General features: G+C 37.0%; 1 protein-coding gene across 1 annotated transcript in view; it reads left to right on the forward strand.

Annotated features, from left to right (window-relative positions):
• LOC134812122 (ubiquitin carboxyl-terminal hydrolase 46-like) overlaps window positions 1-5,722 on the forward strand; it is a 100,280-nt gene that overhangs the window by 55 nt on the left and 94,503 nt on the right. The gene's annotated exons all lie outside the window — the stretch shown is intronic.

Raw genomic sequence — 5,722 nt, forward strand, 5'->3', positions numbered from 1 at the left:
AATAAAAAGGTCTGGCTTCACGAGGATTGCTATTCTGACAGGTTCTCAAAAAAATATCATGGTGAAACTTTTCCATGTTTCACTTTGGTATCTCGTCATCACTTTTTAAATTTCAGATACTTGTTAAACTGACGAATCATTCAGTGTGCCGTATGGTAAACATTTTAATAGTAGTTTAAATACTCGTGGTGAAATCGTGAGAAGTATGGAGGATTCAAGAAACTGATGATATTGTTCAACATTCCCTACGTGACTTCACCTTCAGCTATAGGCCATGTTTATTGCAGGGATGTGATTAATGATCGAATCGAAGCTGGACGCTATGCACTTTTTTATAAGATTGATTTGACTTCAGCCTCCAGTAGATTGGATTAAATATGGTAGAATTATTTGGTTTCCATTCTTATAGCTAATTATTTCAATTTCATTACGATCGCAGAGCTCAAATCTTTTACTTAGATTTGATGAAGAAGACAAAATTTACGGTTTACATAAATATCACGCATTATGTAGAAATAGACTTTAGATAACGCGTCTGAAATCTGAAGGCATAAAAAGTCAAAAAGTGGCTAAATCACTAAATGTCTCAGAATATGGTTAATATCGATATTTTGAATCTTTACCCGTGCATTCCGTTGGTTTGCATACTAGATAGCGATATAATTACTTGGAACCAGGAGCTGCTGGGTAAAACTTCAGTCGCGGTATCCCAGCCTAAACGCGTTCTTCAAATACCATGTCCACCTTCGTCCTTCAACTATTTGATCTCCGATCTCTCAGCTTTTAAGCTTATAACTTGGGATTATAACATTCACCGCACAGACTGCAACCCCGTGAATTTCAGTGCCCACGTGGCTTTTCTCCATAATCCCGGAATTGAACGCCCTGACACGTGCTATTCGGCATGCTCCACGCAGGACAATGTGAGTAGGTTATATCCCACAATACAATTACACATGCAGTAGGGAGCAGCATGACGACACAAGCATCACCTGCTCTCTCAGTCAATGATCCTTACACTCACTACCCCTCCATCGTGTATATTAGACTGTTATTGTATTGCTAGCAGCTCGTGCTATATGGGCATTAGGAGAAGCTAGCTAACCTTGCTTCCATCTGTGCGGCACCTTCTTTGTCTTATCTACCCCTCTATCTCGCACTAAACCACAGATTACTTGATTAGTACTCACTTCCTTGACCACTTCTCTCTCCTTTTAATTTTAATTGTGTTGTGCTATCTAGTTATCTGTTGCCAGACGACTTCCTTGTCTGCCTGGTTAGCGCTTCTCTTGTTCTTCACAATTTGTCATCCCAATCTCTTGCTTCTTTACAATATCTTATCTACATTTTAATAGCCTTACCCCGGAGCTGTTATGGAGGCCTGTAGCTGTAGTACGGGTAATTGGTTTCTATCACTTAGTTCTCTATCGCTCAGTAACAATATCTGCTCAGTAACAATATCTGCTCAGTAACAATATCTGCTCAGTAACAATATCTGCTAGATTCTAGTAACGTCGAAGCTGGAGATATCGGGAATATTTGTCCGACACAGATACGTAGGTACAACCTCTTAGAACCTTTTATAATAGACTTGTGAGCCTCTTAAAACATTTGCCTTACTTTATTTTGCACTTAATATAGTTATATTTGTACTGCCAGACTCCATTATCAAAGTGATATAAACTTTATAGTGGGTACAAAGCAAGTCTAGAACAATTGATAAACACTTAGCTGGTCTGACTTATGTTTTGGCATTTCGCAATTTCACGCCACGCCGACACAGATCCTTCGATACGCCCTCTTAATATTGCTGAACAGACCGATTCTACCTTGTTGATAGAACTTAAGTTGAAGAACACTTTAACTTTTATATAAGACTGCATCGTCACTTGTTGGATATTTGATTTTTAAACAATATATTCAGTATTGGAACTTGTGTTCTGTACAGAAGTAGAAATAATATTGTTACCGTTAATCATGCTCGATAGTAAAACAGTGCTTATATCTTCAGCCGTTCTGTATTGTTGTGTTTTACACTGCAAACCGCGTCTAAACCGCCTTATTTTAGTAATATTTTTATCACTGGGATAATAGATTGAATAGCTCAAATTTTGTTGGAAAAATATACCCAACTATCTTACAAAGAATCTGATAAGTCTTTCGATATAATAGTACCACAAGTTTATAAAAGCGTCTGAGACATTAAGAAAAAGTTGAGATTTTTGTCGACCATGTCATCAAGACTGGTTTTTTAAAACTTTAAAAATTGTCTGTGAAAATTGGCAACTGGTTATTAAGTTTAACATAAACTTCGTCTACTAAAACTTCCTTCGGCAATTTTCAGAGACAATCTTGAAAAAATCCAGACCATGTCACATAACCTTACTGATTTCTGTTTGATGTTGGTACGTTAATTAGCGACCTTCCTGGATCGGGAAAACGCACAATTCTTTGTCCACAATTCCTTTGAAAGAAACTGAAAAATCACATTTCTTGTAAAATTTAGACACTTCGGCTGCTTCATGGCAGGCGTCAATCATACCAAACTAGCTTCGTGTACTGTTTTTGGAAACCGAGGAAACGCATTGTGTCAACAGTCAACACTGCTCAGTGTTTAAAATAAAATGAATAAGTTATAACTTTATAATATATTGAGGGGTGAAGAGGAGCCCCGGCCTTCTCTTAGTTTTAATATGATATAGGGAGTTTTAATGCATTAACTTTTTTCTTGATTTATAGTTTTATGTATTGATATCTTTATACAATGCTATTGTTTTTGTTTTTAGTGATAGTATGTAAGGTTTTAGAAATGGTATTTTAGGTATAATATCTCTTTTTCTGCTTTATGGTAGATGAGTGACTCTTTTTCGTTTTTTATCTCACGACATTTTACTCCTGATTTTTATCCTGGCTCGAAACCTTTAACCTAACCGGTAAGTTTATCAATTAACCGTGGTTCTTGCAATCCCTCTGATACTTGCAATTTGTTAATTGAGAGTTGGGATTGATAGAAACTAAAAAGGAAGAGTAAAAAGTATTTTTACAGTACCCAACCAAATAATAATATGTATTCATGTCTTTTGTGGGCCTCATGTGAGAATAACTGATTTAAAGTTCTCTTCTTGATTTAAGTCGAGGGTAATATAATATGCCCTTAACAAGCCATAACATCTCCAATCTGCAAGATAGGAAGACATATAATTTAGACGTTTTTAAAATGGTAATGTATATACTTGAGTCTGTTTTCACTTGTTTGATCTAGTTGGAAGTTGTTAACATCCCCTTACTGTAGACTGTAAAGTCCCACGCTGAAGATGCTGTGAGACACAAAAAGTTCTTGGGAACTTTCTCTAATTTATAAACTTTAAGTGAGAACTTTCTCAGCTCTACTTAAACTCTTATATATTAGAGTTCAAGTGAGAACTGGCTTACCCTTCTCTGTGTCAATGTGTTTAATGAATTTGTCGATGTGTTTAAAGTTATTTCACCGTGTTCTTGTATGATATATAGCTTTGTAAATTTTATCAAGGTATTTTTGCTAAATACTCAACGTAGCGATGCATAACGGTTGTCGTCTGATTTTCGTTTATTCAGTTATTCTTATTGATCTGCATTTTAAACACTTTGATTTGGTTCAAAAAACCAAAAAAAAATCGTTTATTTTCATTGATCGATTTAAAACACTTTGATTTGGTTCACAAAATTCAATAACGAATTTGTCAATTCTTAGTTAAACCTCAGTCTGAAGCGAAAGACTAGGTAATGATTACTAGTCGATTGCTTAACTATCAAAGCAAAACACCACTGAATTGCAGCAACCCCAAGCAATTTGTTTTAATAAGTATAACCTGACTACGGAGGCCTCGAGAAAATGTTCGATTTTGTACGGACTTTAAAGTTTAAGTCCGTACACAGTTACTAGGCTTCCCAGCATCATTTACTCGGTCTTCAGTTGGCATGCTTCCATCAATTAGTACATGGCTCTTTTCAATGTTCCACTTCCAGTTTCAGCTTTCAGTTTTATCTTTAGTTTCATGTATACTGTATAGTTTTACTTTAAGTTTCAACATTCAGTTTCAGTTTCAAGTATATAATTCCTTCAATCTTGTTCACATATTGACAAAACTGTTGAAGCTTGAAATTTTTTGAGCAGCCGTATTTCAGTTTAGACAAAAGAATAGCGTAGAACTTTTATTGGAAATCGATTCGTGTTCGAATTTATTCAATTGTTTATTTCTCTGCTTACTAAAATTGTTGATCGTTGGAAGCAACACAAATGAAGTTTCCGTTTCTACCAAGCTTTGAAGCTTTTAGTTGTCGTATTATAGTTTTGACTAAAAAGGGCGTGACCAAATCTGTTATCAAACAAATTGAGAATCAATTAATTAGCTTATATTAAGAGGTTTGCTCTTTTTATTGCTCAATCAAATTATTGATTGTTGAAATCAGTTTGCCGGGCATGTCTCGCTCTCTCTCCACCTCGGCCAATCACGCTTTGTCGCCTCCTCAAAGTCAACATCTCTCAGACAATTGGGAATTATAATATCAAACAAGGTAGATTACCGGTCAATTGCATGTGTGAAGTATCCCTGAATTCAGCAGCTAGTCGGCTACCCGGTAAACAGATTAATTACGTGACTATATTTTAAATACTAAGACGCGCCCTGGCTTCTGTGGAACCCTCAGAAGCGAGTGGTGAAGTAACCGGCTAAAATACAAGAAGAGGAACAAGTGGTGAAGTATATCCTGGTGAATTTCTACAAACCATATCAACCACTTTATTTATTACGAATGCAGCGCTGAAAACCGTGGTCACCCTCCCGTCAAAGTAGGCACTGAGATAGAAGGACCAACTTTACACCCTTCTAAATTTGACACTCTAAATGTGTGTGCGTGAGCGCTTCAAGATGAGAAACCCATTCGTGTTGCTCTATCTGAGTATCTGCCTATAAGTCATAACCTCTGAACTCTGAAGTGGACCTGCAGTGCAAGTGTAATCCGGTAGAAGCACTGAGGTGATTCTGCGGAGAAGTTCGCCAGACGCCAGTAGTCCTGTGGAGCTGCACTAAATATTTTACAACTGCGATTATTACTGATAACAACTTGATTAGAGGAGCTGCAGGGATCAGGGAGATACCCAACTCTGCCAAGTGATGAGATACTATCAGTGCCAAGATGTGATTACCACATGTCAAAACAACGCCGCACTACGTATTTTACTAATAATATCAAGATACCATGAGCGGGTTGTAGCGCAGCTAAAATGGTGGGTTCATCATTTCCAGAGCACTACAGCTTAAGACGATTTACACATGTATGTTCTAAATAACCCCCCTCCAGACTATACATATTCTATTAATAATATCAAGATACCAGGCGGTTGTAGCGCAGCAAATGTTCTTCACTTCCAGAGCTGCATGATCGGACTTATAATAACACAAGGGGACGGTCCACAACAAGGGGTATTATCTTTTTTGGCTTCGTCAGAAACTGTACTTCCGAGCTTCCGAACAAGTACGAGATGCAGGAGGATAATATAATATTGCTGCCCGCATATTATGTATAAAATATGCATAAATATATATATATATATGTGTGGGATAATACCTCTTCTCAAATTGTCGAAGGCTCTCTCTCTAATGTGGGGTTATTCAGCATGCCGTGAATTCCTCTGTTGTCAGGTGGAGCAATGTGTCTGTAGGAGTTAATGTTTGCAGTTTGA

This window comes from Bolinopsis microptera, chromosome 3 (assembly GCF_026151205.1).
Source record: "Bolinopsis microptera isolate Bmic1 chromosome 3, MBARI_Bmic_1.0, whole genome shotgun sequence".
Classification (NCBI taxonomy): Eukaryota; Metazoa; Ctenophora; class Tentaculata; order Lobata; family Bolinopsidae; genus Bolinopsis; species Bolinopsis microptera.